General features: G+C 32.6%; 1 long non-coding RNA gene across 1 annotated transcript; it reads left to right on the forward strand.

Annotated features, from left to right (window-relative positions):
* Positions 1-6025: 6025 nt before the first annotated feature.
* Positions 6026-7824, forward strand: LOC129881613 (uncharacterized). Its single transcript, XR_008765637.1, has 3 exons — positions 6026-6124; positions 7053-7162; positions 7808-7824. It is a non-coding gene; the product is annotated as an uncharacterized LOC129881613 (long non-coding RNA).
* The last annotated feature ends 4965 nt before the right edge of the window (positions 7825-12789 follow it).

Consider the following 12789-nt stretch of genomic DNA (forward strand, 5'->3'; position numbering starts at 1 on the left):
AAATAATAAATAATGAATAAAAGAACTTTTTTCTATCTTCCCTCTCTCTCCTTTTTTTTTTATTTATCCGTTTTTCCTTTCACTCTCTTTCTTCCCCCCTTTCTGTCCTCCTCGTCTTTTGTTTTGGTCAGTATTTTATCTCTTTCTCTATCTTTTTATTTCTCTTTTTTTTTAAAAAAAAATAATAATTAATTATTTTAATTTAATTTAATTTTAAATTAGATATTATTGAAATAATAATTTTACTATTTTTTAAATTAGATATTTTTTAATATAAATACATATATAATGTATTTCTAACACAATAAAGGAAATAAATATAAACAATAATTTTGTAATACATTTTGAATTCAATATATTATACATATTATAGGCATGTTTCAATGCGCGTGGTGAATATATAACTAAAATATTTCTAATACAATAATATATTTCGTTAATAAGAGAAAAAAATAAAAAATAATTATAATAGATTTTGAATTCAATATATTATATTATAGGCATATTTCAATGCACGTGGTGAATATATAACTAAAATATTTTTAATACAATAATATATTTTAGCACCATTAATAAGAGAAAAAATTAAAAATTCAATATAATTATACATATTAGAGGCATGTTTCAATGTACGTGGTGAATATATAACTAAAATATTTTTAATACAAATGTATTATAAATATTATGTGTGAATTTCAAATATTTCAGTACTAGTTAAATTAATTTGTGTTGTCAAAAATATATTATATTTGTTGAAATAACAACAATCGAATTCATAATAATGTAAAATATGAAATTCGAATTGTAATACATTTTGAATTAAATATATTGTACGCATTATAGGCATGTTTCAATACACGTGTTTAATATATAACTAAAATATTTTTAATAAAATAATATATTCCGTTAATAAGAAAAAAAATTATAATAGATTTTGAATTCAATATATTATAATTAGAATGTAGTGAATATATAATTAAAATATTTTTAATACAAATGTATTATAAGTATCATATGTGAATTTCAAATATTTTGATACTATTTAAATTATTTTTAAATTAGGATAATTAATTATTATTTTTAAAAGAGGGAGAAAGAAAAAGAGAGAGAAGAAATGGACCAAAAAAAGAGAAGAAGAGAAAGAGAGCGGTAATGGAGCGATTTTAGTTAGTAATTAAGATAAATATGTTATAGACCGTAATAAAAAAAATACCCTAAAAAGGATAATTATTAATCTAAAAAAATTCATTTATGTAAAAATTCTTATATTTATTAGTATACTAGATACAAAAGCCTGTGTAAACACGGGTCCAATATATATTATTTTATTTATCTCATTTTATGGGGACATGAATAGTATTAGGAGAGTTAATCAAATTTCTATATAATTTTTAAATATTATAGTACTTCTAAAGTAATTTTTAAATAATATATTTTTACTCACTTTGTCGCAATTTATGTGACACATGTAAAACTTTGAGAGTCAACCAAATTTTTATATGCTTTTTAAATATTTTAAGTTGTTAATTGTCATTTATAATACTCTTAATTAACGTAATTTTTAAATAATATATGTTCCTCTCTCACACACACAGAACATGTGAAAATTTGAGAGTTAATCAAATTTAATATATTTTTTAAAAATTTCAAGTTGTTAATTAATTATTGTGATTTATAATACTCTTAACGTTATTTCCAAATAATATATGTTATTTCTCTGTCCTAATTTATTTGGCATAGTTGAAATTTTGATAGTTAATCAAAATGTAATTTTTAAATAATATATGTTACTCCCTCTGTCCCAATTTATGTGGCACGTGTGAAATTTGAGAGTTAATCAAACTTTTAATATATTTTTCAAATATTTTATGTTGTTTGTTATTGTGATATATAGTACTTTTGACGTAATTACATAACTTTTAAATAATATATTATAATACTATTTTTCAAAAATTTTAAATACACAACATAATATAAAAAAAGTAAGATAAATAAATTAAAATAAAAGAAATATTAAGTATATAAATAGAAGAAATTAAATGACTGACTGAAATCGGCCAAATGACTAACTGGCCCTAAGTTCCTCAAGTTCGCTTCTATAATATAGCAATATGTTGTTTTGGCTTCAAAATACTTTCGAGTTATTTGATACGGTGCATAAAAATAATATTAAATAAAATATATTAGTAATATTTATATTAGTAATGCTTGCATTAGTTATGCATGCAATAGTTATAGTAAGAATATTTTTTATGCGCTGTTTGATTTTGTTACATTCCGTATTTTTGCATTTTGGATTATTCGTAAGCTAACGATTATAAATTCAAGGACTTTTAATTTTGAATTTTAAAATGACATGATTCGTTGTAGATGCCAAGTTATATGAATAATTTATGTGTAGTAAAATACATCTCAAGAAGGACCCTTAAGCCAAATCAAAATAGAAGCCATCAAATATGTTTTTCTTAAAGTCACGTTTCGGGTAAGCTGACTTCGGGAGGCCATAACCTCTTTATAATTTGAGAATTTGGGAAAACTCTCAACATGAAAGTTGTAGATAATTGAAATATCTTTCCAACCATAGGTCGTGGGACGAAATGTGATATCGGAGTAATAAGATATAGACGTTTTAAGTCTGACAGGCCAAACTAAATAGTGAATTCGGCCCAACCCAATTCTAATTCGGGTCAGGCCCAATACCTACGAAATTAGATCTGATTTTTTTTAACTATTCCTTCAAACTTTAGACCAACATAATTCTGGAAATTTCCAGAGAGAGAGAGAAAGGGAGTTCTTGAGAGAAATCCCAAATCCGACCAAAATTCAAGTCCCGAAATCCGAAGCTCATGAAGAGAAAATTGTTGTACGTCGCGTTGGCTTCAATTTGAGCTAGAAATCAGCCAATAAGGAGAAGATTTTATGTGGTGCTGCAAATTTAAGGTAATATTAAAGTCTCCTTTTCATTGTTAACAAGTTTAGTTAGAGTTTTAACGGATTAGAACGGAGAAAATAGTGTTATAAACTAGTTTGGTGATTTGTTGAGAGTTATGGGTTAAAGGGTTGTTTTAGGTAGATTAAATAGATGGAATTATCTTAGTGATGATGTATAATAATGGTTGATATTGTTTTGATGTTGTTGATGAGTTGTTGTTCTTGAATTTGGAGGAAAAAGGTGTATGAAGATTGTGAATGTTCAAACCCGTTTTTGGAATTGAGTAGCTGGTAGTAATTCTGGAATATCTCATTGTGTAGACCTTCGATTTTAGATATTAAACATGTTTTGGAAAGCTAATACACGTACCTACAACTCTTATGTTTATGTCTTAGTCTATATCTGCTGTTATTATGTCGAAAACTGAGCATGAATCATAAGACAAATTCTGTCCAGATTCTGGATTGAAAATTCCTTCATGTATAGCTGTTCGTATTTTGATGATATCTCTTTGTAGAAAATGAATTTTGAGTTGATTTCTTTTGCATTGGAAACTTAAGACAGAGATATAAATGTTTCATGAAGGTTATAAAGTCCAGTTTTGCCGTTTTCATTTTCAAAATTTAGATACAACGTGAGGTACTTGACTTTCCGAATTTACTGCTTTGGTACATGAATAATAAATCTTATTTTGTGTCAATATTTTGGATTGTTGATGTTGGTTGATTATTATATGGCTGGTTTGAAAGTGGGAAAAGTGAGCGGTATAAGGGAGGTGCTGTCCAATTTTTTTTAGAAATAACCTACTAACGATAGACTACGTTTTATTCTTGTCCATAGCTTAATGATAGTGCTTAACGTTTTAATATAGGTTGAGACAATATTGGACAACATATACGTATAAACGCTAAAGGTATGTAAAGTTAACATCTTCTTCTTTTGGCATGATCCATATGAAACGAACGAATGACATATGCTTAAATTCCAAAGAAACTCGTATTCGTAGATATACTCGGATGGCTACCGTTCTTGATTTTCAAAATTTATATTGTTATGTCTTGACTCATGTGTATGATTCCAGCCATCCTAGTTGGTATAACTCATGTTGTGGTATAATTCATATTTTAGTATAATCCATAATTGATGTGATTCATAATGACTATTGTCTTGGTTTTCAAATGATGGACTATTTTGCTTATTCTATTAAGTCTCCGATAATGATCAAATTTCGCAAGGTTGCTAATGATACCTTATTCGTGCATATTGTTATGGTATTATTCACCGAGTCCTACGATAGGCCGGGTATGTTATCATGTATGGATTCCACTACATTATTCACCGAGTCCCTTACTAGAGGGCCGGGTACGTGATATGATAATATGATATTATGATGATATGACGATATGATTATGGCACCGAGTCCCATAATGGGCCGGGTACGGTATCAGTGTACACTACTCTATTCACCGAGTCCCTTGCTAGAGGGCCGGGTATGGTATATATATACATATGACGATATATTGATATAATTGTGACACCGAGTCCCATAACGGGCTAGGTACGATATATGATGATATGCATGTCTTCATTTTATAAGACACAGGTACAGTGATTTATTGATTATGATACTTGACTCCTGAATCTTTATTTCAGATGTGATCTCCTTTACGGTATTTTATGCTTTATATACTCAGTACATAGTTCGTACTGACCCCCTTTTGTTCGGGGGGCTGCATTTCATGCCTGCAGGTACAAATACTCATTTTGGAGAGCCGCCAACTTAGGATTCTACTCAACGAGTTTGAAGTGCTCCATTGTCTCGGAGCCCAAATTTTGGGTACTAATCCTTATAATGTATATATTTGTGTATTTAGGGGTACGACGGGGCCCTGTCCCGTCATATGCTATTGTTAATTCTCTTAGAGGTCTGTAGACATATGAGTGGGTTGTATATAGATGTTGTCCGGTGTACTAGTATGACTTATGTTTTTGGACGTTTACATTCAGAATGGAAGCCTTGTCGGCTTACATATTATGTTATCTTATTTTTGACAATTAAGACTCCCCAAGAAATAGGTGATTTTAGTATATATATAAGTAACAGTTTGAGACAACGTGCTACCCATATAAATCCTTTATCATGCTTAATTGCCGATTGACTATAGATAATATGTGTGTATACGAGGGTCCAATTTGGACACTAGTCACGGGGCTAGGTCGTGACAGATTTATTGTATTAAAAATAACTAATGAAAGTAGGAAAATATTTATTTATACTTCTTGGGACGTATAACTGAATAAGATGTAACTCAACTTTGACGATTATTGTATATGTAATTTTTTCTTAAAAAAAAGAATTCTTTTGAAAATAATATTGTTAGTTGACTTTATTTGTAATTTTCATGTTCATATAACATCAAAAGTAATTTTTTATTGATGATCGTAACGTTATGTTGCTCGAAAATTATGAACAAAGATCAAATATGACACAAATTTATCATAAAATTTGCAGTTGCATTTGCTGGAATTGTAATCAACCGGACATGTTAAGAGTAAATATCCAAATAATGGGGCTAGTTCAGCTGGAAGCTCCAAAGAAAATGTTGTCAATGTTGTCTCCCTAGAAGAGGGGGATGATATTCTTTTGTAAGAATGTTACCTTTAGAATTGTCATGGAAGAGGATGTTTAATTGATAGTTGGTCCACAAGTTTACACATGGGCATTTGTTGATAGGTGATGCAAGGTGTGTGGTGAAAAATATATGTCGATGGTTAATGTGTAACACCCCAAAAGTTCTTTTTAGCAAATACCTAAATTTTTGATTTAGAATATTTTGATAGTAAAGATATATTTTATGTTTGCATTTCTTGAATGTGAACTTGATGACATTTAAACTTGTTGGAAGTGTTATGGTGTAGTTATATAAACTACTCCTACTATGATTATCTTTTTAATTTATTAAATGGACTAGATATTTACAAAAGTGGGGGAAAGTTGTTTTTTGTTATCATTTATTTTCTCATTTCCTTAAGTTACTATCCTTTCCCCTTATCTTCTCCACCAACCCTCCAATTTCGTTTTTCTTCAACAATTACACAAACCAAAACCTCCATTCTCTCACATATTCATCCACCAAATCGATCATCAAGATTTTCCTTGGTGGATCCCCAAACAAACTTCACACGATTGAGGTAAGCTATAAACCCGTTTTTGGAATTGACTATTGTTAGTGTTTTTAGCATAATCTCTTATATACAGCTTTGTTTTAAGTGATTCAAGATGTTCTAGAAAGATATTTCATCTTTTTACAACTTTCGTTCAGCTCTCAAAACTCAAATCTTCATGTATTTACTTGAAACTGGGCGAGAAGTACATGGCAAGTGCTGCCCAGAATTCTGTTTATGCAAACTCTACTTGTACTGCTGTTAGTGTTTTGATGATATCGTTTTGCACAAAATGAATTTTGAGTTAATTTCTGTTGGGTTGGAAACTAAAGACATAGATCTACAAGTTTGGTGAAGGGTATAAAGTCCATTTTTGCCGTTTTCAGTTCCCAAACTTAGATACAACTGGACAAGTATGTCTGTCCAGATTTTTGATTTTCAAAGTTTATCATGTGTACCTGTTAGTATTTTGGGGATATCGTTTTGTAAACAATGAATTTTGAGTTGATTTCTGTTGTGTTGGAAACTAAAGACACATATCTACAAGTTTGGTAAAGGGTATAAAGTCCAGTTTTGCCTTTTTCAGTTTCCAAACTTAGATTCAAGTGGACAAGTATGTCTGTCCAGATTCTTGATTTACAAAATCTGTCATGTCTACCTGTTAGTGTTTTGAGAATATCTTTTCGTACAAAATGAATTTTGAGTTGATTCTTTTTGGGTTGCAAACTTAAGACATATATCTAAAAGTTTTATGAAGGGTATAAAATCCAGTTTTGCATTTTTGAGTTTCGAAATTTAGATTCAAGCTGCAATACTTGACTTTTCGAATTTTCTGTGTTGGTAACATAATTCGGGTTGAAACATTCTAGGCTTAATTGCAATAATAAATCTTGTTTTATGTAAATATTATGGATATTCTGGAATTTTAAATAAGATATTTAATGGTATTTTTAAGGTTGTTTATATCGTGTGCAAGTTGAAGAACTTGAGACATTTGATGGCCTACGGTTTGAACTTTTGAAGTCGTGTGGGACTGTTGAATTGTTGTATGCTAAAAGGGCTGAGGTTTGTGTATAAACTCTTATTACCTGCTAATATATTGAACGCCTATCTTGGTATATTTGTTATTTTCTTGAAATATGTCTTGTCATGTTGGTATCTTTGGAAATTGCAAGACACTTGTTTAACTCGCCCACTTGTACGCATTGTTTGATCACTTGACATTCTTGTGGACTTTGTCCTTCTTGTGGCTGTGACTTTGTCATCATTGGCATGCCTCTTGTTTCGGACCCTTTGCCATCTTGATTATGGATTTTTAATTCGTCTTAAGTATGGAAGTTGTCCATTTTAAGTACGAATTAGGAAACCATTTTTAATATGGTTCTTGGTTCTCTTGATTATTGGGTGTTTACTCTTCTTGATACAGGGCTCCGGTCCTTCTTGAGACTTGATTATGTTTGGTGTGAAGGCATGACGTACACATTGGGCAAAACTAAATGTTAAAGCTTGTTAACGTGTTTTCATGAATTATTGACACTTAGTTTTTTATCGAACTTGATAGTCATGATATATTTGTTGTCTTGATTTATTTGTTATGTGTACATTTGTGCTGCCATGACTTGAGAAAACAAGTTGAAGAACCCAAAGGCTTCAAACTTGTAGTTTTGCACCACTAAGCTTTATGCTTAGCGATAGTTGTTTCTATCGTAGGAAATGTCCGAGAAGACGCTTGAGGTTGGCCATTGGAGTTGAAGTTTTGGGAGCTTTAAGGAAGATCACATTTGCATATAGGCACCTATATTTTGTAGTATTTTGGGACGTGTATACAATTTATGGTTTGCTTGTGTATTTGTATTTATGTACGTATTTCTGAGAGTTGTAACTTAAAGATTGTTGCTTGTTTTGTAAATTTTGGGGTATGTACATTTCTAAATTTTATGAAGTACTAAATTACCCTTTGGAGTTAGAACATTTGAATGAAACATAAATTATCGTAATTCATGATTGTCTCGAAAGATATTTTTTAAAATAAAACTATTTTGAGAAGTTGCCCGTCCTAAATTGAAATTTTTATTTGATTTAATTGAGATGGAAAAAAAAATATTAAGTTGGCTAACAACTTACACCTTTCATTTTTTTTTTGATCATATAAATGGGCCTTACAGAAAGTTATAAATATATATATATATATTTTTTTTTATGTCACGAATTTAATACACGTTTTTTTTGTAGTAGCATCCTCCCTGGAGGGTCGCTACATAATGAACTCTCAAAAATTAGCAAGAGGGTTGTACCATAAGTTATTAGCAAGTTTCTTTTTTCGACATGAGCCGAAATTGAAATTCTTGAAACTAGGAAGTGACTTCAAGTGAAAATTCTTGGATTGATTTTTTAATTTGAGTGGATGTATTCTTTATTGTGGGGGTATGATAATTCTTGAATTTAGAATTATGATTGTCAGTAGCAGACAATGTGAAAGTTGCAGTTGCACATGATTGACCGAGTTTAGAGTTAGGTGGAGAACTAATTCTATTATGTATAGCTGGACAACTAAAAGCCAACGGGTTGAAATTTTTTCTTTTTTTTCAAAGGTGGAGATTTTTTATTTTGATTTGATAAAGAAGAAAAATAAAAGTCAAATATGTCGGGCATCCCACATTGGGAAAGTAGAAAAACATGTTTGATTTTGGAGGCTATATAAGGAGGCTTGCTCATTTGATTTTACATAATCACAAAAACATCAATGCCTTCGTATACTATTTGAGAGTTTAGGGAAGATTTTCTTGGAATCTCTCTGGGAATAGTATTTTAGGAATTGGAGTGTATGAGAAAAAATATTGTGTATTGTATGATGTAACAATTTTCATATAGTAAATATTTGTCTAGGATGCTCGTGGTTTTTCTTCAATTGGAGAGTTTTTCACGTTAAATCTTTGTGTTGTTATTTTTTTTAATTTTTTTGTTATTAAAAAGAGAATGAGATGTAGTTCGTAATATGCCTTAAAGGGTCGGGTCGATAGTAACAATGAGATTTGGCCAAGTTGCAAGTCTGACTCTAAGAAATAAAGTTAACTATTGAATTGGTAATAATAGTCAGTATGAGGTTGATATCGATAAGGTAAATTTTTGATGATTAGATCAAAGTTGTAAGAGATACCCTCCATGTCATCTGTAAGAGGCATCATTCTTATTTGGGAAACTCTATTGCAAAAAAACAAAAAAAAGCATATACGAGTGTCAAAACTTAGGATTTGTTTGAAGGGACCAGAATATTTTCTAGTCACAATTTGGCTTAAACGAAGCTCAAATGAAAGAGCGACAACGGCCAACAATTAAGCTTCACCTTTACTTGAAAAGTACAACGTGTACAACAAGTAGTTTATGAGCTAAATAGTTCGTTTATGACCCAGGAACAATTTGAAGGTAAATGCATCCCATACCTCAAGGAAAGAAGGGTGGTTAGAAGGGTTATATTTATCATCTGGTTCAGATGCATAACCCGGAAGCAGAGGTACCGACTCTTCAGTCAGTGCCAGTAGTCAATGAATATTCAGATGTACTCCCAAATAAACTCCCAGGTCTCCCTCCTGAGCGGGAGATAGAGTTCACTGTAGATGTGTTACCAAATACTCAACCCATATCTATCCCTTCCTATGGAATGGCACCCGTAGAGCTGAACGAGTAGAAGGAGCATGTAAATCATTAGAGGATGGTACTCAGGGTGCTCCAACACCAGAAGTTGTACGCTAAGTTCTCTGAACGTGAATTCTGGTTGACTTCAGTAGCACTCCTGGGGCATATTGTTAGAAATGATGGTAAGACTTAGCCTAGACCTACGAAACCTATAAATTACGTAGTTTCCTGGGGCTAGCAGGATACTACAGGAAATTCATAGAGAAGTTTGCTTCTATGCTAACTCGTTAGTTCCAAGAGAGAATGTTGGTGCTCAAGCTTTCCCCACTTGCAAGAAGTGTGGGAGAACTCATAAAGGGGAATGCTTAGCCAACTCCAATGCATGCTTCAAGTGTGGAAAGCTGGGCCACCATGCTAGATATTGTAGAGGTGGTGGTGGTATAAGTCCTCAAGGCCAAATTGCTCATGGTCAACAAGCTCAAAGAGGTGGACAACACATCAACCACTTTTATACTTTGTATAGGAGACAAGAGGTTGAGGAAGCATCTAATATTGTTACCGATTTGTTAAAGGTCTTTGCTTTTGATGTGTGCCTTTTTATATCCGAGTGCAAATTTGTCATTTGTTACTCCATTCCTAGCTAATTAATTTGATGTGCTACCCAAAACTCTAGTAGAGCCTTATTTGGTGTCTATCCCCGTTGGTGAGTTAGTTGTTGTTAGAAAGATCTATAAGGGTTTTCCTGTATCTATCTTGCATAAAGTTGTTCTTTGTCATCTCATAGAACTTGACATGGTAGACTTTGATGTTATTCTTGGGATGGATTGATTGCATGCATCTTATGCCTCTATAGATTGTAGGACTTGTCGAGTCAAGTTTTAATTCCCAAATGAGTCTATTCTTGAATAGAAGGGTCACAATTCAGTAGTGAAGGTAAGTTCATTTCTTGTCTTAAGGCTGTAAAGTTAATTGCTTAGTGTTGCATCTACCACATTGTGAGGGTTAGGGACGTCGACTCTGAAAGTCCTTCTCTCGAGTTGGTCCCCTTAGTTAATGAGTTTTTCAATGTCTTTCCCGGTGACCTTCTAGGAAAGGCAAGTTGATTTTGGTATTTATCTTCTCCCCGATACTCAAACTATCTCTATTCCTCCATATCAAATGACCTCAGTGGAATTAAAAGAGGTAAAGGAACAATTAAAATACTTTTTGGAGAAAGGGTTCATAAGGCCAAGTATTTCATCATGGGGTAACTACTTGCAAATGAACAAGGTGACCATTAAGAACAAGTATACAATCCCTAGGACACATGATTTATTTGATCAATTTCAAGGGGCAAGTCACTTCTCCAAGATCGATCTTAGGTCCATCTATCATTAGCTAAGGGTAAGTGAGTGTGACATTCTCAAGATGACATTTTGAACAAGGTATGGTCACTTTGAGTTTGTAGTGATGTCATTTGGGTTGAGGAATGCACCAGTAGTGTTCATGGACTTAATAAATAGGGTGTTCAAATCCTACTTTGATATATTTGTGGTGGTTTTTATTGGTGACTTCTTGATTTACTCTCGAGGTGAGGAAAAACATAAAAGTCACTTGAGGGCTGTGCTTCAAACTTTAAGGGAAAGACAACTATTTGCCAAATTTAGTATGTTTGAATTTTTGTTGAAGGAGGTGGTTTTCTTCGTCAGATAATGTCCGGTGTTGGGATCAAGGTTGATCCTAAAAAAATGGAGTCGGTCAAGAATTAGTCTAGACCTTTATCTTCTTCGGACATTAGAAGCTTTTTGGGTCTAGCCGGGTACTATAGAAGATTTGTTAAAGGGTTCTCTTCCATCTCATCTTCTATGACCAAATTGACCCAAAAGAAGGCTAAATTCATATGGAAGGTTGAGTGTGAAAAGAGCTTCCAAACTTTGAAAGATTGACTTACCTCCGTTTCTATCTTGACTTTACTGGAAGGGTTAGAAGGGTTTGTGGTTTATTGTGATGCTTCGAAGATTGGTTTGGGCTGTGTCTTAATGCAAAACGGCAAGGTTATATAGCCTATGCTTCTGGACAACTGAAAGTGCATCAATGTAACTACCCTACCCATGATTTTGAGTTAGCTGCTATTGTATTTGCTCTAAAGATTTGGCAACATTACCTCTGTGGAGTACATATGGATGTGTTCACTGATTACAAGAGTCTCCAATATATGTTCACCCCAAAAGACCTCAATCTAAGGAAGAGGAGATGGCTTGAACTCCTCAAGGACTACAACATGAGTTTGCATTATCATTTAGGTAAAGCTAATGTAGTTTACGATGCACTTAGTAGAGTGTCTATGGGGAGTATGGCTCATGTTAATGAAGGAAAGAGGGTATTGGTAAAGGATGTTCACTGGTTCGCTAGACTAGGGGTGGAGTTGAGTGGTTTCGATGATGGTGGTATGGTTGTTCATAATGATTCCAAATCATCTTTGGTGGTAGATGTTAAGTCCAAATAAGATGAATCTATACTCGAGCATTCCATTGGGCCCCTGACAGGATAGGTGAGGAATCACTTGACCCGATATTAGTAGAGTTAAAGGGGTTGGTAAAAGAAAATAAGGTAGAGGTCTTTTCTCAAGGGGGAGATAGGGTACTTCACTACCAAAGTCGATTATGTATTCTGGATGTGGATGGCCTAAGGAGTTTGATTTTGAAGGTAGATCACAATTCTTTATACTCCATTCATCCCGGTTCGATAAAAATGTATCGAGACTTAAAAGAGCTCTATTGGTGGAATGTCATGAAGTAGGAAATAATAAGGTTTGTGGCTGTGTCCAAACTGTCAACAAGTTAAGGCCGAACATCAAAGGCTAGTTGGCCTAGCATAAGACATTGAAATTTCCACTTAGAAGTGGGAAGACGTGAATATGGATTTTGTAGTGGGTTTGGCTTATACTCAAAAATGTCAAGATTCAATTTGGGTGATTGTTGATAGAATAACTATATCAGCTCACCTTTACTGGGCAGGACTTCTTAAAGTGCTGAAGAGTATGTTAAGTTGTATATCCGAGAATTGGTGAGGTTGCATGG

This window comes from Solanum dulcamara, chromosome 3 (genome assembly GCF_947179165.1).
Source record: "Solanum dulcamara chromosome 3, daSolDulc1.2, whole genome shotgun sequence".
Classification (NCBI taxonomy): domain Eukaryota; kingdom Viridiplantae; phylum Streptophyta; class Magnoliopsida; order Solanales; family Solanaceae; genus Solanum; species Solanum dulcamara.